At 42.7% G+C, this 24,381-nt stretch overlaps 20 non-coding genes across 20 annotated transcripts; 14 read left to right on the top strand and 6 right to left on the bottom strand.

Moving 5' to 3' along the window:
- Positions 1-11,033: 11,033 nt before the first annotated feature.
- trnam-cau (transfer RNA methionine (anticodon CAU)) lies at positions 11,034-11,106 on the top strand. Its single transcript has one exon. It is a non-coding gene; the product is annotated as a tRNA-Met (tRNA).
- A 583-nt stretch (positions 11,107-11,689) lies between these two features.
- Positions 11,690-11,771, top strand: trnas-uga (transfer RNA serine (anticodon UGA)). The gene has a single exon. It is a non-coding gene; the product is annotated as a tRNA-Ser (tRNA).
- A 404-nt stretch (positions 11,772-12,175) lies between these two features.
- On the bottom strand, positions 12,176-12,247 carry trnad-guc (transfer RNA aspartic acid (anticodon GUC)). The gene has a single exon. It is a non-coding gene; the product is annotated as a tRNA-Asp (tRNA).
- A 763-nt stretch (positions 12,248-13,010) lies between these two features.
- trnam-cau (transfer RNA methionine (anticodon CAU)) lies at positions 13,011-13,083 on the top strand. Its single transcript has one exon. It is a non-coding gene; the product is annotated as a tRNA-Met (tRNA).
- A 583-nt stretch (positions 13,084-13,666) lies between these two features.
- Positions 13,667-13,748, top strand: trnas-uga (transfer RNA serine (anticodon UGA)). The gene has a single exon. It is a non-coding gene; the product is annotated as a tRNA-Ser (tRNA).
- A 404-nt stretch (positions 13,749-14,152) lies between these two features.
- trnad-guc (transfer RNA aspartic acid (anticodon GUC)) lies at positions 14,153-14,224 on the bottom strand. Its single transcript has one exon. It is a non-coding gene; the product is annotated as a tRNA-Asp (tRNA).
- Positions 14,225-14,987: 763 nt separating this feature from the next.
- Positions 14,988-15,060, top strand: trnam-cau (transfer RNA methionine (anticodon CAU)). The gene has a single exon. It is a non-coding gene; the product is annotated as a tRNA-Met (tRNA).
- Positions 15,061-15,643: 583 nt separating this feature from the next.
- On the top strand, positions 15,644-15,725 carry trnas-uga (transfer RNA serine (anticodon UGA)). The gene has a single exon. It is a non-coding gene; the product is annotated as a tRNA-Ser (tRNA).
- Positions 15,726-16,129: 404 nt separating this feature from the next.
- Positions 16,130-16,201, bottom strand: trnad-guc (transfer RNA aspartic acid (anticodon GUC)). Its single transcript has one exon. It is a non-coding gene; the product is annotated as a tRNA-Asp (tRNA).
- Positions 16,202-16,963: 762 nt separating this feature from the next.
- trnam-cau (transfer RNA methionine (anticodon CAU)) lies at positions 16,964-17,036 on the top strand. Its single transcript has one exon. It is a non-coding gene; the product is annotated as a tRNA-Met (tRNA).
- Positions 17,037-17,619: 583 nt separating this feature from the next.
- Positions 17,620-17,701, top strand: trnas-uga (transfer RNA serine (anticodon UGA)). The gene has a single exon. It is a non-coding gene; the product is annotated as a tRNA-Ser (tRNA).
- A 404-nt stretch (positions 17,702-18,105) lies between these two features.
- trnad-guc (transfer RNA aspartic acid (anticodon GUC)) lies at positions 18,106-18,177 on the bottom strand. Its single transcript has one exon. It is a non-coding gene; the product is annotated as a tRNA-Asp (tRNA).
- A 763-nt stretch (positions 18,178-18,940) lies between these two features.
- trnam-cau (transfer RNA methionine (anticodon CAU)) lies at positions 18,941-19,013 on the top strand. Its single transcript has one exon. It is a non-coding gene; the product is annotated as a tRNA-Met (tRNA).
- Positions 19,014-19,596: 583 nt separating this feature from the next.
- On the top strand, positions 19,597-19,678 carry trnas-uga (transfer RNA serine (anticodon UGA)). The gene has a single exon. It is a non-coding gene; the product is annotated as a tRNA-Ser (tRNA).
- Positions 19,679-20,082: 404 nt separating this feature from the next.
- On the bottom strand, positions 20,083-20,154 carry trnad-guc (transfer RNA aspartic acid (anticodon GUC)). Its single transcript has one exon. It is a non-coding gene; the product is annotated as a tRNA-Asp (tRNA).
- Positions 20,155-20,916: 762 nt separating this feature from the next.
- On the top strand, positions 20,917-20,989 carry trnam-cau (transfer RNA methionine (anticodon CAU)). The gene has a single exon. It is a non-coding gene; the product is annotated as a tRNA-Met (tRNA).
- Positions 20,990-21,572: 583 nt separating this feature from the next.
- trnas-uga (transfer RNA serine (anticodon UGA)) lies at positions 21,573-21,654 on the top strand. Its single transcript has one exon. It is a non-coding gene; the product is annotated as a tRNA-Ser (tRNA).
- A 404-nt stretch (positions 21,655-22,058) lies between these two features.
- Positions 22,059-22,130, bottom strand: trnad-guc (transfer RNA aspartic acid (anticodon GUC)). Its single transcript has one exon. It is a non-coding gene; the product is annotated as a tRNA-Asp (tRNA).
- A 761-nt stretch (positions 22,131-22,891) lies between these two features.
- On the top strand, positions 22,892-22,964 carry trnam-cau (transfer RNA methionine (anticodon CAU)). The gene has a single exon. It is a non-coding gene; the product is annotated as a tRNA-Met (tRNA).
- Positions 22,965-23,547: 583 nt separating this feature from the next.
- trnas-uga (transfer RNA serine (anticodon UGA)) lies at positions 23,548-23,629 on the top strand. Its single transcript has one exon. It is a non-coding gene; the product is annotated as a tRNA-Ser (tRNA).
- The last annotated feature ends 752 nt before the right edge of the window (positions 23,630-24,381 follow it).

Consider the following 24,381-nt stretch of genomic DNA (forward strand, 5'->3'; position numbering starts at 1 on the left):
CTCATGGAAACGTGTAGATCAGGCATGTCAAACTCAGTTTGGCTGTGGGGCCGGATCCAGACCTTCTGTTCTTAGGTGAGCCGGATCAGTAACTACAAATCAACTCCAAATATTTCGCTTTATTTTTCAGTACTATGCTTTATCATTCAGCCTACATTTTATAATCATGGATGAAAAGGGATCTTTTCTAAGCACAACACATTAAAACAATGAAAAAAAAAAAAGATTTTCATGTTTGACGGTGAATGTGTTAACAACTGGTTTATTTTAACAGTTGAGTGAATGCAGTTTTATACCTGAAGCAACTCACCACATTAACAAACTCAAGTGGGAGCTATGAAAAAAACATTTTCGCCTTAATAGTCATACTGCTTTGAAATAAATAAAAAAAGAAATACAAATAAAAGTTATAGCAGTGCATGGGTAATAAAATTAGACTACATCAGATCAAACTACTAGGCTGGGCCTACTGAAGCTGAGAACATACTGCACAATATTAATTATCTTTAATATGAAACCAGATGAATCTTATTTTTAATGATCTGTATTCATGAGTGCAAACAAATTTCGTGTCATCACACTTTTTTTCTCTCTCTCTCACTGCATTCCTGCAGTCTACTTGCTGCTGCTGGCTCCTGTAACTTGGCATCTTTTTGCCTTCACAAGTGCATCGATATTAGGTGTCAAATCCTGAGTAGCAGCACATTTAACAATGTCATTCAAGTGTTTATTTGTTAACCTTGAGCGCTGCTTTGTTTTATTATTGTTCATTACAGAGAACACCTGTTCACAAAGATAAGTAGTCCCAAACATGGATAGAACTTATGCAGCCATGGCTGTTAATTTGGGGTAACCTGGCACGAGATATTGATAAAACGTATTCAATTCCACGGACCCAAATTTATCCTTCATAGCAGAATCGCTTCATAGCGGAATTGCATCCTTTGACTGAAGCTTTAACTCGTGTCAGTGCTGCATGCTGTCATTTACTTTCCTCTAGCGACCAGAGAGAGCTTTTGATTTGTATTCATTTTTTAAAAATCACAACTTTTGATAGAAATGAGCTAGAGACTTGATTCATTTTTTGACATACTCAGAAATTTATGCCGGGCCGTATTAAATAATCCAACGGGCCGGGTCCGGCCCGCGGGGCCCTATCTTTCACATGCCTGCTCTACATCTTACTCTCATCTTTCTCAGACCATGCCATTCTTCACATCAACTCTGCTCCTGTCTTGCAGCTTCAATCCTCTGCCCCATGCTCAATCACACTTCCAGGGACTTAACATGCACTTCTTCCTCTTCTCACAAAACATACGCACATTCTCATCGTCCCAGCCTATAGTTTTCCATAGCAAGGGGTGCTTCACTGGGGGCACCTGGGATGTTCACAATTTCTCTCACTGCTGCTGGCTTATCATGGAATCAAACCACACTCCCTGCCTCTACAGGCCCAAAAGCACATTCAACTAATGGGACTGCAGTTCACATGCCCATTGTTGCAACCAGAGGGGCAATTACAGGACTAAAACTTCTTATAGACCTCTCACACTCTTAGCATGGCAACATTGGGCATTTCTCCATCCAACGCTTTATAATGTCAACTTCTGAAAAATATTAAAAGCAAAAACGTGTATAACCATTTAATCAAATTACTGCCACAATATAATCTAAACTTCATTACACATCACATGGATCAAAGGTAATATTTTTTTATTTTTTTATTTGCCTTTATTTAACCAGGTTAGTCCCTTGAGATACAAGATCTCTTTTACAAGAGAGACCTGGCCAAGAGAGACCGAGCAGCAGCACAAATTACAACATTCAAGATGCATTCAAAATCTCACATAAAATTTATTAAAACACGCACACACAGATGATCTGGACCTGACTGATTTTATCAGAGTCTTAAATCTGTTCAAAGAAACAAGGTCCTTGATTTTTATATCAGCCTGTAACCGGTTCCATGTGTATGGAGCAGCAAAACTAAAAGCAGTCTTTCCTAGCTCTGTTCGAGCTCTAGGAACAGCAAGTTGCAAAAACTCACTCGAACGAAGACTGAGCAGACTTTGCCTTCTATTCAGAAGACAACATAAATAATTAGGCAAATTCCCAATTAGTGCTTTGTAAATAAAAACATACCAATGTGCAAAACGTCGTGCCTGCAACGAAGTCCAATTCACTTTTGTATATAACAAACAATGATGAGTAAGAGGTCGACAGTTTGTTATAAATCGCAAAGCACTATGATACACACTGTCCAGTATGCTCAAACAGTGCACAGGAGCATTCATATACAAAATATCTCCATAATCTAATACAGGCATGAACGTTGCTTCAACTAACTTCTTTTTTACAATAAAAGAAAAACAAGATTTATTTCTATAATAAAAACCTAACAAAAGTCTAAGCTTTTTAATTAGATGTTGAATATAAGGTTTAAAAGATAACTTATATATATATATATATATATATAACCTCACACAGTCAGCAGTTGAATTCCTTGGTTTTCGAACCTCCATTTCTCCAACGGGTCCCGGCTTCACACCCTAAAAGTAGGGACACATTTAGCACTGTTTTAATGGTGGCTACATATGGATGAACATACATGTGACATACAAACTGACATGCTAGGTAACTCGCTGCTCAGTGTCTGTGCAGCTTTGGACTGGGGGTACAGCAGGAATATCTAGCTGAGAATAGTGTGCAGTCTGATAAAGAAGGGCAACCAAATGATTGCACAGGGCACATCCTGCCACACAGGAGCAATGGGTGCTCACCAAAATGACAGGGCTCGAGTGTTTTAACACCATCTAAGGAGAAAAAATATATTAAAATATCTGTTAACATTTTATTGAACAGCAGTAATTGAGCAAAAATAAATAAGTCAGGTAAAGTTTCCCAAATTAGTTGACTGTACACATCCACTTTAATTCACTGAAGGTAGAGAGATAAAATATGTAGGCACATGCAAAAGCTTGGGCACCAAATACCATGTTTTATTGATGCTATAGATTTAGTCAATGTGATTAGTGAAGGGTGTGATTGGAGATGACCACACCTTCAATATTTAATCAGCTTTGCTTATATTATGGCAGTAATCTGATGTAGTGGTTATACACTTCTATACACTTATACATTAAAGGAGTGGTTCCCAAACGTTTTCTGCCGTGCCCCCCATTAATAGATGAGAATAATTTTGCGCCCCCCACTGCGCCCAATATTTTGTTGAGTGAGAACAGGATATTTTGTTTTGCCAGAACAGGAACAACTGTATGTGAAGTCCCTGGAAGTCTTATTCAGCAAAGACCACAGGATTAAGGCTGCTTTTGCTTCTTTAGTTCAGACTGCCATATTTAAATATCTTGCGAAAAAACAGTAATTGTTATGACTGATTAGTGCATGTTTGTACATACATACATACATACATATATACACAAACACTTGTGTGTGTGTGTGTAACCATTGATCCTACTCTCAAGTCATGTGGCTTTTCACTTTTCCTCATAGACCTATGACAAACTGCCCTCACGCGGACCTCTCCTGTCACCTTGTTTTTCATTGACACTGTGCAGGGGGGAAGATGAATAAAAATAAAAATGTAATGATATGCTACTTACACAGCAGCTTCATAGTTAGCTAGCTAAAACAAACATCTCAATAGTAAGTAATAGCTTCTGGTCTGTCAAGGTAAATTTATTGATACAATCACTAACGTTAACATGGATACGAGGAAGCGTTTGCTAACCATACTTTATTAGATGCAGCACAATATAACAAAAAAAAGATGCCTTAATTGTCAAATTTGATCAAGCCAGTCCAAAGATATTCAGTTAGCTCGTTAGTTTCCTGTTTACTTCCTAGAATCGTCAGCGGGCGTCATATGCCGACTTGAAGCTGATTGGTTTATGCAAAATAGTAATGCATTGTGGTAGCGAAATCTTATTTTTGCACAGGGAAAAATGGAATAATGTTTGAAGAGTTAATGTAGAACTAGAATATATGTAATATAGGACTATTTTGTTTCCTAAAATATATTTAGGTTAATATACTTTTTGGCATACCGTCCTCGAAACATATATGAATTTGCAGCGCTTTATATCCTGCACATACGGTCTAAACCCGGTTGCCAGATTCGCCGTTTTCACTCCAAATTGGGCTTGTTTGAAACTCCTTCAAAGTTTTTCGTTTTTGGGCTACTTTTCACTTGGCCCACCGCGGGACTTACAAGTCAACAATAACAATCCATGGCGATATAATACTTAAATAGTCTCAATTTTAACACTCTAACACTTTGGGCTAGTTTTGGCTACTGACGGGCGCATTTTACACTGACTTTGGCCGGAATATTTATGTACGACCTGCCAACCCTGGCCACACTTCGCTCGTGTTGACTGCAAGTGCACCAACTTATCAGTCCACAGAGACAAGCTGGAGCCTTACAAGTGATTGGAAGCTCTTCTAACCAATACTTTACTTCCTTCTGAAGCTAACCAGCCCTCATTTGCCACGATTGCTCAATTATATTTTTTTATTGAGCCCTCGGAAAGTCGCGCTTCATTTCCAATGTGGGTCCGCTAGCATAGCAACATAAGCTAACCTTTGCTAACCTAAGCCAAGCTCCCCAGAACACACTATTCGGCGAAACTGAAGCAGTCGTGGATTATTTTGTTCGTTTTTATTCTGATTGTGGATACTTTTGAACATAAACCGATAACTTTTTATGGAATATATGAGCAATTTTCGGCATTTTCGCCAACCCGGAAGTGAGACCGTACACCCGCTACGACGCGACTCGGTGTACTCGTGAGTAAAAATTGATAATTTTTCATAAGCGATATTGTACAAAATATATATTCTAATACTGTCTATAATCTAATGTTTAGTATTGGAGCTTTTGAGTGCTGGAGTACTCTGTATCGTGTCGGATGCTACCGGAGTTGGCTACGGTAGCTTGCATAGCCTGTCGGACTATATTGGACATAAATGTCATATCATATAACGTTCATAATTGGACATGGAATTTATTCATTGGAATTTTCTGGTCTTTCTGTAATATGTGCAACGTTGTTGTTTGAAATAGCTCATCGGTTTCGTGTATGGAATTTGTTAGCATGTTGGCTTGGTTGGCTAAGGGTGTGTACTGGGTGTGGCATACATTGGAATGTTGAACTTGACATTCCTTGGAACAAAGTGGAATAACTTTGCAATGCTTGCATGGATTTGCTCCATTTTTTCTGTGTTATTAGAAAAGACCATAGCGAAATATATTTCAAATTTATAGACTGAATGGAATGGAGCTATGTGAATATACATGCTTGTGATGCTCAAGGTCAAGTGCATTTCTGACATTCCTGGCATATTAGCATCTGTAATAGAGGTTCTAAAATAAAACAAACCAAGGAATATGGTATTGAAGTGAATCAATATGTTCCCCCAACTGTCTACTTCAGTTTGAGCCATGAATTATCATTTCCCTATATGTACAACTTGAGATATCAATCAATCAATCAATCAAATTTTATTTATATAGCGCTTTTTACAACAGTTGTTGTCACAAAGCAGCTTTACAAGTGCCGAGTCCTAGCCCCCAGTGAGCAAGCCAAGGGCGACAGTGGCAAGGAAAAACTCCCTAGTTTTTTGCTTGAGGAAGAAACCTTGAGAGGAACCAAGACTCAGGGGGGGAACCCATCCTCCTCTGGCCGACACCGGTCACCATGACAACAACAACAACAATTTAGACAGAAAGAAGAGAAAGAAAATGAAAAATATGTAATAATGTCCATCATGATGTATGCATCCGGTTAGGCAGGAGGTGGCTGGCTCAGGATGGATCGCTGGTCTCCTCATCTCATTATTCCTCAAACAGGCGGGCAGCCATGTGGAGAAATGAAACAGGGAAAATTAGCTCTGTATGAGGACATATACAGGACAGGTAAAATTATAAACATTTCCGGAGTGTGGCAGCAACTCCGGCATTTAGTTAAATTATTACAGCCTAGCTAAAAAGGCAGAACCAGAAGGTAACATAGGCTTGGGGGTATTCTGAGACAAGGGCATCCGTCCACTGCACTGTCAACAAACTTGAGTGACCACGAGCAGTGACAGGACGACAGCACCAGCACCCCAGTCTACCATAAAACCCTTTGTCTATGAACCCCTGGATCTGTACTTTTATCTAAGGGGGATATTAATTATCAAACGCTAAACTAAATAAGTGGGTTTTCAACCTAGACTTAAAGATTGTGACTGTGTCGGAGTCCCGGACGCATTTAGGAAGATTATTCCAAAGCTGGGGGGCCTTACAAGAAAAGGCTCTTCCCCCTGCTGTTACCTTATTAATTTTTGGAACTAATAAAAGACCAGCACCCTGTGATCTTAGTGGGCGTGGGGGTTCGTAATAGGAAATAAGTTCCTGAAGGTACTCAGGAGCAAGCCCGTGCAATGCTTTATAAGTTAATAAAAGTCAATACGGAATTTAACTGGGAGCCAATGCAGGGCTGATAGGACTGGACTGATATGCTGAAATTTTCTAGTTCTGGTCAGAACCCTGGCTGCGGCATTTTGAACTATTTGAAGTTTATTTAGATTCCTATTTGAACATCCTGACAGTAGTGCATTGCAGTAGTCTAATCTAGAGCTAACAAAGGCGTGCACCAATTTTTCCGCATCATCCTGTGATAATGCATTTCTTAATTTAGCAATGTTACGGAGATGTAGAAAAGCTATCCTAGTAGTATTATCTATGTATTTATCAAATGATAGGTCAGAGTCGAGTATGACGCCTAGGTTTTTGGCTACTGTGCCAGGTGTAATGGGGTAGCCTGCGAGATTAAGCATTAGATCTGGAATTTTCTGTTTTGAGGCCTTAGGGCCCAGAAGAAGAACTTCTGTTTTGTCCTCATTAAGTTGGAGGAAGTTTAGAGACATCCAGCATTTAATATCTTTTACACAGGCCTCAATTTTTCTTAAACCGAGTTTGTCATCAGGTTTGGCTGATATGTAAAGTTGAGTGTCATCTGCATAGCAGTGAAAATTGACACCATGTTTGTTTATAACTGTGCCCAATGGTAGCATATATAATGTAAATAATAGTGGTCCTAGAATGGAGCCTTGCGGGATCCCATATTTAACTTTTGTACGTTTGGATGGAATATTATTGAGCTCTACAAACTGATAGCGATTTGTTAAGTAAGAATGAAACCATGAAAGGGCTGTGCCAGAGACTCCAACCCAGCGTTCTAACCTTTCTAGCAAGATCCTATGATCAATTGTGTCGAAAGCTGCACTAAGATCAAGAAGCACTAACAGCGATACATAACCTTGATCTGAAGCAAGGAGGAGGTCATTTGTTACTTTAACTAATGCTGTTTCAGTACTGTGATGGGGCCTAAAACCAGATTGGAACTTTTCAAATATGTGATGCCTATGCAGATATAGGCATAATTGCTGGGCAACAGCTTTTTCTATGATCTTAGATATAAATGATGTGTTTGAAATGGGTCTATAATTAGATAGTACAGTAGGATCAAGATTTGGTTTCTTAATCAGAGGTTTAATAACTGCTAATTTACATGATTTGGGCATGTGACCTATTGTAATGGATGAGTTAACTATAGTTAGAAGAGGTTCAGTTACCGCTGGTAATACCTCTTTTAATAACTTTGATGGAACCGAGTCTAGTGTGCAGGTAGCACAATTTAAGGAAGAAATTATTTTCTCTAATTCTGATTGTGGGAGTGGATGAAAAGCATCAAGTTTTTCTCCCAGTATGCGATTTAAATCGATGTCAACCAAACCAGATGACATACCAGTTGTATTACTAATAAAAGGTTTTATATTTTGTCTAATATTCTCTATTTTATTATCAAAGAAATCTATAAATACATTACTAGTGAGGTTTACTGGAATCTGAGGTTCTGCGCCTGCTTGATTTTTTGTAAGTTTGGAAATAGCATTAAAAAGAAATCTAGGATTGTTTTTATTTTTCTCTATCAGTGAGGCTAGGTATGCTGAGCGTGCTTTAGCGAGTGCCCGTTTGTAGTCAATGATGCTATCCTTCCAGGCACAGTAGAATACTTCCAACTTAGTAGATCGCCATTTACGCTCTAATTTACGTGCTATTTGTTTTAAGTTTCTAGTTTGGTCAGTGTACCACGGAGCGAGTTTTTTAGATCTAGTCTTTTTATATTTGAGTGGAGCTACTATATCTAGAGCTGATCTGCAGGTATTCTCTATGCAGTTGGTTAGACTGTCTAACTCTCCTGGATAGGATGGCGAGTGGGCTAGAGCAGTTAAATCAGGGAGGGCTTCAATAAACTGTGTTGATGTTAATGAATTTATCGAGCGCTTCATACACTGCCGAGGAGACGGGCGGGTATTTATGTTAAGATGAATCTCAAATTTGACTAAATAGTGATCAGAGATAGCTACGGTTTGCGGGAGTATATTTATATTATCTACGTCAATACCCAACGTTAAGATTAAATCTAGGGTATGATTTTGATAGTGTGTGGGTCCTACAACGTTTTGTGTAATGCCAACAGAGTTCAATATAGAAGTAAAAGCCCTTGTCAGTGGATCCTCCGCATTATCAAAATGTATGTTAAAGTCTCCTACCATTATTATTTTGTCACTACTAACTGCTAAATTTGCTGTAAAATCTGTGAAATCTTTTAAGAAATCTGAGTAAGGCCCTGGTGGTCTATATACATTTGTTAGGGAAAATGAACTTTTATTTTCAGATGGACTAGTTACATTAATAGACAGCATCTCAAATGAATTAAAGATATCCAAGTATTTCTGATGAATTTCTAAACAATCACGATATATTATACATATTCCTCCTCCTCTGCCTGACAATCTAGGTTTATGTATATAACTATATCCCACAGGAGTGGCTTCGTTTAGAGATAAATAGTCACCAGATTGAATCCACGTTTCAGTTAGACATAAAATATCAATTTTCTGGTCAGTTATAAGTTCATTCATAAAAACTGCTTTAGAGTTGAGTGATCGAATATTAATTAATCCAATTTTCAGATCGGTCATATAGGTAATAATTGGATGTGAAGTTTGAATATTAGTTAAAAACTTAGGACGGACTATTTTCTTATGATTTAATTTAACCCGGGGCACAGACACAGTCTCAATCCTATGGGATCTTGGTGACGCCTCTAAGCAGCTCGCAGACAGACGGTTTAGCCCGTTAGTCTGCGGCCTGGTCGCGACTCTGGTTAGTCAGCAGCTCCTAGTACTACACTGCCCACTAACTAAAAGACTACGGGCTATGCTGCAAGATAACAGGGCAGCGCCATCCCGGGTGGGGTGGACACCGTCCCTGCCTAAAAGACCAGGCTTGCCCTCGAAATCTTTCCAATTATCAATAAAGCCCACTTGATTTTCGGAGCACCACTTGGACATCCAGCGGTTTAGCGACGTGAGCCTGCTGTACTGCTCATCACCGCGCCGCATTGGGATGGGGCCAGAGCAGATTACGGCATCGGACATCGTCTGGGCTAATTTAACCACCTCTTTAACATTAGCCTTAGTAACCTCTGACTGCCGCAGACGTATATCGTTGGCCCCTACATGTATAACTATCCTAGAGAATCGTTTATGGGCTAACAGTCTAAGGTTGCCACTAATGTCCGGCGCTCTGGCTCCCGGTAAACAGCTGACTGTAACCGCTGGTGCCCCTACAGGAATAGCGACTTTCACGTGTCGGACTATAGAGTCTCCTATGACCAGAGTCTCCTCAGAGGGTGTAGCACTGAGCGGGGCAAACCTGTTGGACACGTGAACCGGGGAGTGGTGCTCTGGTGGGCTAGCGCTGGCGTTAGCGGTAGCTGCAGCCCTCGCTCTCCGACTACGCCGCCGAGACGTCACCCATTCGCCCCGCTGTGAGGGCTCTATCGCCGGAGTCGCGGAGGCGCTAGTTCTCCCTGGCGCGTCCACACCTACTACAGACCCTGTCTCTCTATCCCTCAATAATGAGTGGACGCGGCGCTCTAAACTTTCCACTTTCGCCACAAGAGAAGTAACTAACTGGCACCTCTCACAAATACTATCACTATTACTATCAGTGGCGAAAGGGTCTAGACTAAACATGCCACACTCCGAACAAGGAAACAAACCAACACCAGCCATGAATAAATCAAAACACTTACCGTGTCTAGCCGATTTATACAAACTTACGCTAGCTGATTTTTAGAAGCAGAAAGTTGATCAGCGGCCGGAATATTCAGCTGCCCGTCTTGACGGTGGAAGTACTATCTGTAAAAAATTATCTAGGAAGGCAAAAAATAAAGATTAGCACGTAAACAGATTAGTACACTTTAGAAAAACAATTTCAAAGTTCGCTCCGCAGCAGCGTCGGCAGGAAGCAGCAGGAAGCAGCAGGAGCAGCCAGTGACGTCAGCAGATCAGATATTATGATTTATGATAGGAAAAACTCAAAGAATCTTGGTGACCTACAGGTTTGATTCATCTGCCTTCCTAGTTAAGTCATGCGAACCATTTGCTGCAAAATTGGCTTTAGCTACATTGGCAATTCATTTTGTCTTCGTATTCCAGTGCATTGTACCGAACTGCAATATCCATCTTAGATCAACTGAGATTTTGCATTTCTCTCTTTCCCACATGCAAGTTCTGAATTTCTTGGCACACATTACTGCTTTGCATCTACTAAAAGCACTCCAGAGAAAGCTTCACTTCATACCTTCATGAGGTAGGTGTCGTTTGTACTTGTATTTTGGTGGTATTTTTGTTTTTTTTTTGTTTGTGTGCGTTGTTTGTCTACTCTTGGAACATCCTGTGATTGGTTAGGGTAAGATTAGAGTTTAATTACGTTGGCCTCAGATTCTGGTTAATTCCAGGCTTCTTGTGCTAACCTTGTTGTTTGTTAGCTGTTGTTGGCAGTAATTAGTTGCTGCAGGTGCACTTGCCGCCATGCTCCAAGGAGTGAATTGGGGGCGGATACATTTTTTCTCCAGCTTTGTTAGTTCTTCCTCAGCCTCGCTTCTTCTTTCCTAGCCTCGTTAGCGCAGTAGGTAGCGCGTCAGTCTCATAATCTGAAGGTCGTGAGTTCGACCCTCACACGGGGCAGCAGAAGCTTTTTGAAAAGATTGACGAGCCCCCAAAAGATGCTCAAACGCTCTTTCCTTATTCACTCGCATGCTGAGCACACCCCCTACCTGAAAATAGTATTGGCACATGACTCTTACAGGTCATCCCTAGTTGATTCAAGCTGTGCTTTTTCTTTTGTAAATTCGCGTGTACACAGCAAGTTGTGTTGCATCCAATTCAATTCTCTCCACTGACCGTTCAGTCAATACCTTGATGGCGTCTGTATTGACACCTCTAATGAGACATCAAGCTGCCTCTTTGGAGCATGTTCGCTCCCAGATCAAACTGCAGTGTCGTGGTGCCAACACAGAATAATGGACCACGTCGGACACTTTTCACTTTTGATTCTTTTTGATTCACTTTTGATGACACGCTTTTGAATACCTGATCACTTGGAATTGGTACCAGCTTGAAGTTAATAGTGAGTAGACTTATGGAGATTCATTTATTTGAATTTTCTTCTCAAGCCATTTGCAACTCAGAAGCAATGACACTTGTGCACTCATCATTGAGCTTGAGGAAGTCCAAGGAATTGATCTCTATGTTACTCTCGCTCCGCCGAGCTGCGATGGCCGAGAGGTTAAGGCGTTGGACTTGAAATCCAATGGGGTTTCCCCGCGCAGGTTCGACTCCTGCTTGCAGCGTGAGTGTCTTGTTGGGCGTGTGGAAAGAGAGAGTGTGCTCTCTTCCTGCTAGCCAGTTTTAAATATGCTTCTCATGCCATTTGCAACTTTGTGCTGCCAAACTTTAGCAGTCCTAACTGATCCTGAAATAGTCCCAGGAATTGAGTTACAAATGGCTGCTTCGTCGTTACAATGTGTTGGCATGGAAATGCAGTGGGGTCTCTTGCAGCGTAGAGGATTAACTTGCCTCTCTAATGTGATTTGTGATGAGACCTTATGCCACCAGTGGGGAGAGCTCGCACTCACAGGTGCTTCATCCAAAGATCTTCATGCAACATAGTGATGTCTTGTTTCAGGTAAAAGAAAAAGTGCCACATTCTTTCATGGCCGGTCACTGGTTGCTCCGCCTTGCGCTAAAAGAGGGTCTCCCCGTCGGGGAATCGAACCCCGGTCTTCCGCGTGACAGGCGGAGATACTATCCACTATACTAACGAAGACACGTGCTGTGTCTCGCAGTGATGCTGAGTCAGGTGACGTGCACTTGTCCCCTTGATTTTAAAGTACTCTGAATCATTGTGCCTGCAAGGAGGTGGTAAAAAGAACACATTGTGGTGATATTGACTCACTGTTGCCACTCCTCTTTTACCATCGTCAGTTTGTGGACTTATGATAGGAAAAACTCAAAGAATCTTGGTGACCTACAAGTTTGATTCATCTGCCTTCCTAGTTAAGTCATGCAAACCATTTGCTGCAAAATTGGCTTTAGCTACATTGGCAATTCATTTTGTCTTCGTATTCCAGTGCATTGTACCGAACTGCAATATCCATCTTAGATCAACTGAGATTTTGCATTTCTCTCTTTCCCACATGCAAGTTCTGAATTTCTTGGCACACATTACTGCTTTGCATCTACTAAAAGCACTCCAGAGAAAGCTTCACTTCATACCTTCATGAGGTAGGTGTCGTTTGTACTTGTATTTTGGTGGTATTTTTGTTTTTTTTTTTGTTTGTGTGCGTTGTTTGTCTACTCTTGGAACATCCTGTGATTGGTTAGGGTAGGATTAGAGTTTAATTACGTTGGCCTCAGATTCTGGTTAATTCCAGGCTTCTTGTGCTAACCTTGTTGTTTGTTAGCTGTTGTTGGCAGTAATTAGTTGCTGCAGGTGCACTTGCCGCCATGCTCCAAGGAGTGAATTGGGGGCGGATACATTTTTTCTCCAGCTTTGTTAGTTCTTCCTCAGCCTCGCTTCTTCTTTCCTAGCCTCGTTAGTGCAGTAGGTAGCGCGTCAGTCTCATAATCTGAAGGTCGTGAGTTCGACCCTCACACGGGGCAGCAGAAGCTTTTTGAAAAGATTGACGAGCCCCCAAAAGATGCTCAAACGCTCTTTCCTTATTCACTCGCATGCTGAGCACACCCCCTACCTGAAAATAGTATTGGCACATGACTCTTACAGGTCATCCCTAGTTGATTCAAGCTGTGCTTTTTCTTTTGTAAATTCGCGTGTACACAGCAAGTTGTGTTGCATCCAATTCAATTCTCTCCACTGACCGTTCAGTCAATACCTTGATGGCGTCTGTATTGACACCTCTACTGAGACATCAAGCTGCCTCTTTGGAGCATGTTCGCTCCCAGATCAAACTGCAGTGTCGTGGTGCCAACACAGAATAATGGACCACGTCGGACACTTTTCACTTTTGATTCTTTTTGATTCACTTTTGATGACACGCTTTTGAATACCTGATCACCTGGAATTGGTACCAGCTTGAAGTTAATAGTGAATAGACTTATGGAGATTCATTTATTTGAATTTTCTTCTCAAGCCATTTGCAACTCAGAAGCAATGACACTTGTGCACTCATCATTGAGCTTGAGGAAGTCCAAGGAATTGATCTCTATGTTACTCTCGCTCCGCCAAGCTGCGATGGCCGAGAGGTTAAGGCGTTGGACTTGAAATCCAATGGGGTTTCCCCGCGCAGGTTCGACTCCTGCTTGCAGCGTGAGTGTCTTGTTGGGCGTGTGGAAAGAGAGAGTGTGCTCTCTTCCTGCTAGCCAGTTTTAAATATGCTTCTCATGCCATTTGCAACTTTGTGCTGCCAAACTTTAGCAGTCCTAACTGATCCTGAAATAGTCCCAGGAATTGAGTTACAAATGGCTGCTTCGTCGTTACAATGTGTTGGCATGGAAATGCAGTGGGGTCTCTTGCAGCGTAGAGGATTAACTTGCCTCTCTAATGTGATTTGTGATGAGACCTTATGCCACCAGTGGGGAGAGCTCGCACTCACAGGTGCTTCATCCAAAGATCTTCATGCAACATAGTGATGTCTTGTTTCAGGTAAAAGAAAAAGTGCCACATTCTTTCATGGCCGGTCACTGGTTGCTCCGCCTTGCGCTAAAAGAGGGTCTCCCCGTCGGGGAATCGAACCCCGGTCTTCCGCGTGACAGGCGGAGATACTATCCACTATACTAACGAGGACACGTGCTGTGTCTCGCAGTGATGCTGAGTCAGGTGACGTGCACTTGTCCCCTTGATTTTAAAGTACTCTGAATCATTGTGCCTGCAAGGAGGTGGTAAAAAGAACACATTGTGGTGATATTGACTCACTGTTGCCACTCCTCTTTTACCATCGTCAGTTTGTGGACTTATGATAGGAAAAACTCAAAGAATCTTGGTGACCTACAAGTTTGATTCATCTGCCTTCCTAGTTAAGTCATGCAAACCATTTGCTGCAAAATTGGCTTTAGCTACATTGGCAATTCATTTTGTCTTCGTATTCCAGTGCATTGTACCGAACTGCAATATCCATCTTAGATCAACTGAGATTTTGCATTTCTCTCTTTCCCACATGCAAGTTCTGAATTTCTTGGCACACATTACTGCTTTGCATCTACTAAAAGCACTCCAGAGAAAGCTTCACTTCATACCTTCATGAGGTAGGTGTCGTTTGTACTTGTATTTTGGTGGTATTTTTGTTTTTTTTTTTGTTTGTGTGCGTTGTTTGTCTACTCTTGGAACATCCTGTGATTGGTTAGGGTAGGATTAGAGTTTAATTACGTTGGCCTCAGATTCTGGTTAATTCCAGGCTTCTTGTGCTAACCTTGTTGTTTGTTAGCTGTTGTTGGCAGTAATTAGTTGCTGCAGGTGCACTTGCCGCCATGCTCCAAGGAGTGAATTGGGGGCGGATACATTTTTTCTCCAGCTTTGTTAGTTCTTCCTCAGCCTCGCTTCTTCTTTCCTAGCCTCGTTAGTGCAGTAGGTAGCGCGTCAGTCTCATAATCTGAAGGTCGTGAGTTCGACCCTCACACGGGGCAGCAGAAGCTTTTTGAAAAGATTGACGAGCCCCCAAAAGATGCTCAAACGCTCTTTCCTTATTCACTCGCATGCTGAGCACACCCCCTACCTGAAAATAGTATTGGCACATGACTCTTACAGGTCATCCCTAGTTGATTCAAGCTGTGCTTTTTCTTTTGTAAATTCGCGTGTACACAGCAAGTTGTGTTGCATCCAATTCAATTCTCTCCACTGACCGTTCAGTCAATACCTTGATGGCGTCTGTATTGACACCTCTACTGAGACATCAAGCTGCCTCTTTGGAGCATGTTCGCTCCCAGATCAAACTGCAGTGTCGTGGTGCCAACACAGAATAATGGACCACGTCGGACACTTTTCACTTTTGATTCTTTTTGATTCACTTTTGATGACACGCTTTTGAATACCTGATCACCTGGAATTGGTACCAGCTTGAAGTTAATAGTGAATAGACTTATGGAGATTCATTTATTTGAATTTTCTTCTCAAGCCATTTGCAACTCAGAAGCAATGACACTTGTGCACTCATCATTGAGCTTGAGGAAGTCCAAGGAATTGATCTCTATGTTACTCTCGCTCCGCCAAGCTGCGATGGCCGAGAGGTTAAGGCGTTGGACTTGAAATCCAATGGGGTTTCCCCGCGCAGGTTCGACTCCTGCTTGCAGCGTGAGTGTCTTGTTGGGCGTGTGGAAAGAGAGAGTGTGCTCTCTTCCTGCTAGCCAGTTTTAAATATGCTTCTCATGCCATTTGCAACTTTGTGCTGCCAAACTTTAGCAGTCCTAACTGATCCTGAAATAGTCCCAGGAATTGAGTTACAAATGGCTGCTTCGTCGTTACAATGTGTTGGCATGGAAATGCAGTGGGGTCTCTTGCAGCTTAGAGGATTAACTTGCCTCTCTAATGTGATTTGTGATGAGACCTTATGCCACCAGTGGGGAGAGCTTGCACTCACAGGTGCTTCATCCAAAGATCTTCATGCAACATAGTGATGTCTTGTTTCAGGTAAAAGAAAAAGTGCCACATTCTTTCATGGCCGGTCACTGGTTGCTCCGCCTTGCGCTAAAAGAGGGTCTCCCCGTCGGGGAATCGAACCCCGGTCTTCCGCGTGACAGGCGGAGATACTATCCACTATACTAACGAGGACACGTGCTGTGTCTCGCAGTGATGCTGAGTCAGGTGACGTGCACTTGTCCCCTTGATTTTAAAGTACTCTGAATCATTGTGCCTGCAAGGAGATGGTAAAAAGAACACATTGTGGTGATATTGACTCACTGTTGCCACTCCTCTTTTACCATCGTCAGTTTGTGGACTTATGATAGGAAAAACTCAAAGAATCTTGGTGACCTACAGGTTTGATTCATCTGCCTTCCTAGTTAAGTCATGCGAACCATTTGCTGCAAAATTGGCTTTAGCTACATTGGCAATTCATTTTGTCTTCGTATTCCAGTGCATTGTACCGAACTGCAATATCCATCTTAGATCAACTGAGATTTTGCATTTCTCTCTTTCCCACATGCAAGTTCTGAATTTCTTGGCACACATTACTGCTTTGCATCTACTAAAAGCACTCCAGAGAAAGCTTCACTTCATACCTTCATGAGGTAGGTGTCGTTTGTACTTGTATTTTGGTGGTATTTTTGTTTTTTTTTTGTTTGTGTGCGTTGTTTGTCTACTCTTGGAACATCCTGTGATTGGTTAGGGTAGGATTAGAGTTTAATTATGTTGGCCTCAGATTCTGGTTAATTCCAGGCTTCTTGTGCTAACCTTGTTGTTTGTTAGCTGTTGTTGGCAGTAATTAGTTGCTGCAGGTGCACTTGCCGCCATGCTCCAAGGAGTGAATTGGGGACGGATACATTTTTTCTCCAGCTTTGTTAGTTCTTCCTCAGCCTCGCTTCTTCTTTCCTAGCCTCGTTAGCGCAGTAGGTAGCGCGTCAGTCTCATAATCTGAAGGTCGTGAGTTCGACCCTCACACGGGGTAGCAGAAGCTTTTTGAAAAGATTAACGAGCCCCCAAAAGATGCTCAAACGCTCTTTCCTTATTCACTCGCATGCTGAGCACACCCCCTACCTGAAAATAGTATTGGCACATGACTCTTACAGGTCATCCCTAGTTGATTCAAGCTGTGCTTTTTCTTTTGTAAATTCGCGTGTACACAGCAAGTTGTGTTGCATCCAATTCAATTCTCTCCACTGACCGTTCAGTCAATACCTTGATGGCGTCTGTATTGACACCTCTACTGAGACATCAAGCTGCCTCTTTGGAGCATGTTCGCTCCCAGATCAAACTGCAGTGTCGTGGTGCCAACACAGAATAATGGACCACGTCGGACACTTTTCACTTTTGATTCTTTTTGATTCACTTTTGATGACACGCTTTTGAATACCTGATCACCTGGAATTGGTACCAGCTTGAAGTTAATAGTGAGTAGACTTATGGAGATTCATTTATTTGAATTTTCTTCTCAAGCCATTTGCAACTCAGAAGCAATGACACTTGTGCACTCATCATTGAGCTTGAGGAAGTCCAAGGAATTGATCTCTATGTTACTCTCGCTCCGCCGAGCTGCGATGGCCGAGAGGTTAAGGCGTTGGACTTGAAATCCAATGGGGTTTCCCCGCGCAGGTTCGACTCCTGCTTGCAGCGTGAGTGTCTTGTTGGGCGTGTGGAAAGAGAGAGTGTGCTCTCTTCCTGCTAGCCAGTTTTAAATATGCTTCTCATGCCATTTGCAACTTTGTGCTGCCAAACTTTAGCAGTCCTAACTGATCCTGAAATAGTCCCAGGAATTGAGTTACAAATGGCTGCTTCGTCGTTACAATGTGTTGGCATGGAAATGCAGTGGGGTCTCTTGCAGCGTAGAGGATTAACTTGCCTCTCTAATGTGATTTGTGATGAGACCTTATGCCACCAGTGGGGAGAGCTCGCACTCACAGGTGCTTCATCCAAAGATCTTCATGCAACATAGCGATGTCTTGTTTCAGGTAAAAGAAAAAGTGCCACATTCTTTCATGGCCGGTCACTGGTTGCTCCGCCTTGCGCTAAAAGAGGGTCTCCCCGTCGGGGAATCGAACCCCGGTCTTCCGCGTGACAGGCGGAGATACTATCCACTATACTAACGAGGACACATGCTGTGTCTCGCAGTGATGCTGAGTCAGGTGACGTGCACTTGTCCCCTTGATTTTAAAGTACTCTGAATCATTGTGCCTGCAAGGAGGTGGTAAAAAGAACACATTGTGGTGATATTGACTCACTGTTGCCACTCCTCTTTTACCATCGTCAGTTTGTGGACTTATGATAGGAAAAACTCAAAGAATCTTGGTGACCTACAAGTTTGATTCATCTGCCTTCCTAGTTAAGTCATGCAAACCATTTGCTGCAAAATTGGCTTTAGCTACATTGGCAATTCATTTTGTCTTCGTATTCCAGTGCATTGTACCGAACTGCAATATCCATCTTAGATCAACTGAGATTTTGCATTTCTCTCTTTCCCACATGCAAGTTCTGAATTTCTTGGCACACATTACTGCTTTGCATCTACTAAAAGCACTCCAGAGAAAGCTTCACTTCATACCTTCATGAGGTAGCTGTCGTTTGTACTTGTATTTTGGTGGTATTTTTGTTTTTTTTTTTGTTTGTGTGCGTTGTTTGTCTACTCTTGGAACATCCTGTGATTGGTTAGGGTAGGATTAGAGTTTAATTACGTTGGCCTCAGATTCTGGTTAATTCCAGGCTTCTTGTGCTAACCTTGTTGTTTGTTAGCTGTTGTTGGCAGTAATTAGTTGCTGCAGGTGCACTTGCCGCCATGCTCCAAGGAGTGAATTGGGGGCGGATACATTTTTTCTCCAGCTTTGTTAGTTCTTCCTCAGCCTCGCTTCTTCTTTCCTAGCCTCGTTAGTGCAGTAGGTAGCGCGTCAGTCTCATAATCTGAAGGTCGTGAGTTCGACCCTCACACGGGGCAGCAGAAGCTTTTTGAAAAGATTGACGAGCCCCCAAAAGATGCTCAAACGCTCTTTCCTTATTCACTCGCATGCTGAGCACACCCCCTACCTGAAAATAGTATTGGCACATGACTCTTACAGGTCATCCCTAGTTGATTCAAGCTGTGCTTTTTCTTTTGTAAATTCGCGTGTACACAGCAAGTTGTGTTGCATCCAATTCAATTCTCTCCACTGACCGTTCAGTCAATACCTTGATGGCGTCTGTATTGACACCTCTACTGAGACATCAAGCTGCCTCTTTGGAGCATGTTCGCTCCCAGATCAAACTGCAGTGTCGTGGTGCCAACACAGAATAATGGACCACGTCGGACACTTTTCACTTTTGATTCTTTTTGATTCACTTTTGATGACACGCTTTTGAATACCTGATCACCTGGAATTGGTACCAGCTTGAAGTTAATAGTGAATAGACTTATGGAGATTCATTTATTTGAATTTTCTTCTCAAGCCATTTGCAACTCAGAAGCAATGACACTTGTGCACTCATCATTGAGCTTGAGGAAGTCCAAGGAATTGATCTCTATGTTACTCTCGCTCCGCCAAGCTGCGATGGCCGAGAGGTTAAGGCGTTGGACTTGAAATCCAATGGGGTTTCCCCGCGCAGGTTCGACTCCTGCTTGCAGCGTGAGTGTCTTGTTGGGCGTGTGGAAAGAGAGAGTGTGCTCTCTTCCTGCTAGCCAGTTTTAAATATGCTTCTCATGCCATTTGCAACTTTGTGCTGCCAAACTTTAGCAGTCCTAACTGATCCTGAAATAGTCCCAGGAATTGAGTTACAAATGGCTGCTTCGTCGTTACAATGTGTTGGCATGGAAATGCAGTGGGGTCTCTTGCAGCTTAGAGGATTAACTTGCCTCTCTAATGTGATTTGTGATGAGACCTTATGCCACCAGTGGGGAGAGCTTGCACTCACAGGTGCTTCATCCAAAGATCTTCATGCAACATAGTGATGTCTTGTTTCAGGTAAAAGAAAAAGTGCCACATTCTTTCATGGCCGGTCACTGGTTGCTCCGCCTTGCGCTAAAAGAGGGTCTCCCCGTCGGGGAATCGAACCCCGGTCTTCCGCGTGACAGGCGGAGATACTATCCACTATACTAACGAGGACACGTGCTGTGTCTCGCAGTGATGCTGAGTCAGGTGACGTGCACTTGTCCCCTTGATTTTAAAGTACTCTGAATCATTGTGCCTGCAAGGAGATGGTAAAAAGAACACATTGTGGTGATATTGACTCACTGTTGCCACTCCTCTTTTACCATCGTCAGTTTGTGGACTTATGATAGGAAAAACTCAAAGAATCTTGGTGACCTACAGGTTTGATTCATCTGCCTTCCTAGTTAAGTCATGCGAACCATTTGCTGCAAAATTGGCTTTAGCTACATTGGCAATTCATTTTGTCTTCGTATTCCAGTGCATTGTACCGAACTGCAATATCCATCTTAGATCAACTGAGATTTTGCATTTCTCTCTTTCCCACATGCAAGTTCTGAATTTCTTGGCACACATTACTGCTTTGCATCTACTAAAAGCACTCCAGAGAAAGCTTCACTTCATACCTTCATGAGGTAGCTGTCGTTTGTACTTGTATTTTGGTGGTATTTTTGTTTTTTTTTTGTTTGTGTGCGTTGTTTGTCTACTCTTGGAACATCCTGTGATTGGTTAGGGTAGGATTAGAGTTTAATTATGTTGGCCTCAGATTCTGGTTAATTCCAGGCTTCTTGTGCTAACCTTGTTGTTTGTTAGCTGTTGTTGGCAGTAATTAGTTGCTGCAGGTGCACTTGCCGCCATGCTCCAAGGAGTGAATTGGGGACGGATACATTTTTTCTCCAGCTTTGTTAGTTCTTCCTCAGCCTCGCTTCTTCTTTCCTAGCCTCGTTAGCGCAGTAGGTAGCGCGTCAGTCTCATAATCTGAAGGTCGTGAGTTCGACCCTCACACGGGGTAGCAGAAGCTTTTTGAAAAGATTAACGAGCCCCCAAAAGATGCTCAAACGCTCTTTCCTTATTCACTCGCATGCTGAGCACACCCCCTACCTGAAAATAGTATTGGCACATGACTCTTACAGGTCATCCCTAGTTGATTCAAGCTGTGCTTTTTCTTTTGTAAATTCGCGTGTACACAGCAAGTTGTGTTGCATCCAATTCAATTCTCTCCACTGACCGTTCAGTCAATACCTTGATGGCGTCTGTATTGACACCTCTACTGAGACATCAAGCTGCCTCTTTGGAGCATGTTCGCTCCCAGATCAAACTGCAGTGTCGTGGTGCCAACACAGAATAATGGACCACGTCGGACACTTTTCACTTTTGATTCTTTTTGATTCACTTTTGATGACACGCTTTTGAATACCTGATCACCTGGAATTGGTACCAGCTTGAAGTTAATAGTGAGTAGACTTATGGAGATTCATTTATTTGAATTTTCTTCTCAAGCCATTTGCAACTCAGAAGCAATGACACTTGTGCACTCATCATTGAGCTTGAGGAAGTCCAAGGAATTGATCTCTATGTTACTCTCGCTCCGCCGAGCTGCGATGGCCGAGAGGTTAAGGCGTTGGACTTGAAATCCAATGGGGTTTCCCCGCGCAGGTTCGACTCCTGCTTGCAGCGTGAGTGTCTTGTTGGGCGTGTGGAAAGAGAGAGTGTGCTCTCTTCCTGCTAGCCAGTTTTAAATATGCTTCTCATGCCATTTGCAACTTTGTGCTGCCAAACTTTAGCAGTCCTAACTGATCCTGAAATAGTCCCAGGAATTGAGTTACAAATGGCTGCTTCGTCGTTACAATGTGTTGGCATGGAAATGCAGTGGGGTCTCTTGCAGCGTAGAGGATTAACTTGCCTCTCTAATGTGATTTGTGATGAGACCTTATGCCACCAGTGGGGAGAGCTCGCACTCACAGGTGCTTCATCCAAAGATCTTCATGCAACATAGCGATGTCTTGTTTCAGGTAAAAGAAAAAGTGCCACATTCTTTCATGGCCGGTCACTGGTTGCTCCGCCTTGCGCTAAAAGAGGGTCTCCCCGTCGGGGAATCGAACCCCGGTCTTCCGCGTGACAGGCAGAGATACTATCCACTATACTAACGAGGACACGTGCTGTGTCTCGCAGTGATGCTGAGTCAGGTGACGTGCACTTGTCCCCTTGATTTTAAAGTACTCTGAATCATTGTGCCTGCAAGGAGGTGGTAAAAAGAACACATTGTGGTGATATTGACTCACTGTTGCCACTCCTCTTTTACCATCGTCAGTTTGTGGACTTATGATAGGAAAAACTCAAAGAATCTTGGTGACCTACAGGTTTGATTCATCTGCCTTCCTAGTTAAGTCATGCAAACCATTTGCTGCAAAATTGGCTTTAGCTACATTGGCAATTCATTTTGTCTTTGTATTCCAGTGCATTGTACCGAACTGCAATATCCATCTTAGATCAACTGAGATTTTGCATTTCTCTCTTTCCCACATGCAAGTTCTGAATTTCTTGGCACACATTACTGCTTTGCATCTACTAAAAGCACTCCAGAGAAAGCTTCACTTCATACCTTCATGAGGTAGGTGTCGTTTGTACTTGTATTTTGGTGGTATTTTTGTTTTTTTTTGTTTGTGTGCGTTGTTTGTCTACTCTTGGAACATCCTGTGATTGGTTAGGGTAGGATTAGAGTTTAATTACGTTGGCCTCAGATTCTGGTTAATTCCAGGCTTCTTGTGCTAACCTTGTTGTTTGTTAGCTGTTGTTGGCAGTAATTAGTTGCTGCAGGTGCACTTGCCGCCATGCTCCAAGGAGTGAATTGGGGGCGGATACATTTTTTCTCCAGCTTTGTTAGTTCTTCCTCAGCCTCGCTTCTTCTTTCCTAGCCTCGTTAGCGCAGTAGGTAGCGCGTCAGTCTCATAATCTGAAGGTCGTGAGTTCGACCCTCACACGGGGCAGCAGAAGCTTTTTGAAAAGATTGACGAGCCCCCAAAAGATGCTCAAACGCTCTTTCCTTATTCACTCGCATGCTGAGCACACCCCCTACCTGAAAATAGTATTGGCACATGACTCTTACAGGTCATCCCTAGTTGATTCAAGCTGTGCTTTTTCTTTTGTAAATTCGCGTGTACACAGCAAGTTGTGTTGCATCCAATTCAATTCTCTCCACTGACCGTTCAGTCAATACCTTGATGGCGTCTGTATTGACACCTCTACTGAGACATCAAGCTGCCTCTTTGGAGCATGTTCGCTCCCAGATCAAACTGCAGTGTCGTGGTGCCAACACAGAATAATGGACCACGTCGGACACTTTTCACTTTTGATTCTTTTTGATTCACTTTTGATGACACGCTTTTGAATACCTGATCACCTGGAATTGGTACCAGCTTGAAGTTAATAGTGAGTAGACTTATGGAGATTCATTTATTTGAATTTTCTTCTCAAGCCATTTGCAACTCAGAAGCAATGACACTTGTGCACTCATCATTGAGCTTGAGGAATTCCAAGGAATTGATCTCTATGTTACTCTCGCTCCGCCGAGCTGCGATGGCCGAGAGGTTAAGGCGTTGGACTTGAAATCCAATGGGGTTTCCCCGCGCAGGTTCGACTCCTGCTTGCAGCGTGAGTGTCTTGTTGGGCGTGTGGAAAGAGAGAGTGTGCTCTCTTCCTGCTAGCCAGTTTTAAATATGCTTCTCATGCCATTTGCAACTTTGTGCTGCCAAACTTTAGCAGTCCTAACTGATCCTGAAATAGTCCCAGGAATTGAGTTACAAATGGCTGCTTCGTCGTTACAATGTGTTGGCATGGAAATGCAGTGGGGTCTCTTGCAGCTTAGAGGATTAACTTGCCTCTCTAATGTGATTTGTGATGAGACCTTATGCCACCAGTGGGGAGAGCTTGCACTCACAGGTGCTTCATCCAAAGATCTTCATGCAACATAGTGATGTCTTGTTTCAGGTAAAAGAAAAAGTGCCACATTCTTTCATGGCCGGTCACTGGTTGCTCCGCCTTGCGCTAAAAGAGGGTCTCCCCGTCGGGGAATCGAACCCCGGTCTTCCGCGTGACAGGCGGAGATACTATCCACTATACTATCGAGGACACGTGCTGTGTCTCGCAGTGATGCTGAGTCAGGTGACGTGCACTTGTCCCCTTGATTTTAAAGTACTCTGAATCATTGTGCCTGCAAGGAGATGGTAAAAAGAACACATTGTGGTGATATTGACTCACTGTTGCCACTCCTCTTTTACCATCGTCAGTTTGTGGACTTATGATAGGAAAAACTCAAAGAATCTTGGTGACCTACAGGTTTGATTCATCTGCCTTCCTAGTTAAGTCATGCGAACCATTTGCTGCAAAATTGGCTTTAGCTACATT

Source organism: Brachyhypopomus gauderio, unplaced genomic scaffold, assembly GCF_052324685.1.
Source record: "Brachyhypopomus gauderio isolate BG-103 unplaced genomic scaffold, BGAUD_0.2 sc174, whole genome shotgun sequence".
Lineage (NCBI taxonomy): Eukaryota > Metazoa > Chordata > Actinopteri > Gymnotiformes > Hypopomidae > Brachyhypopomus > Brachyhypopomus gauderio.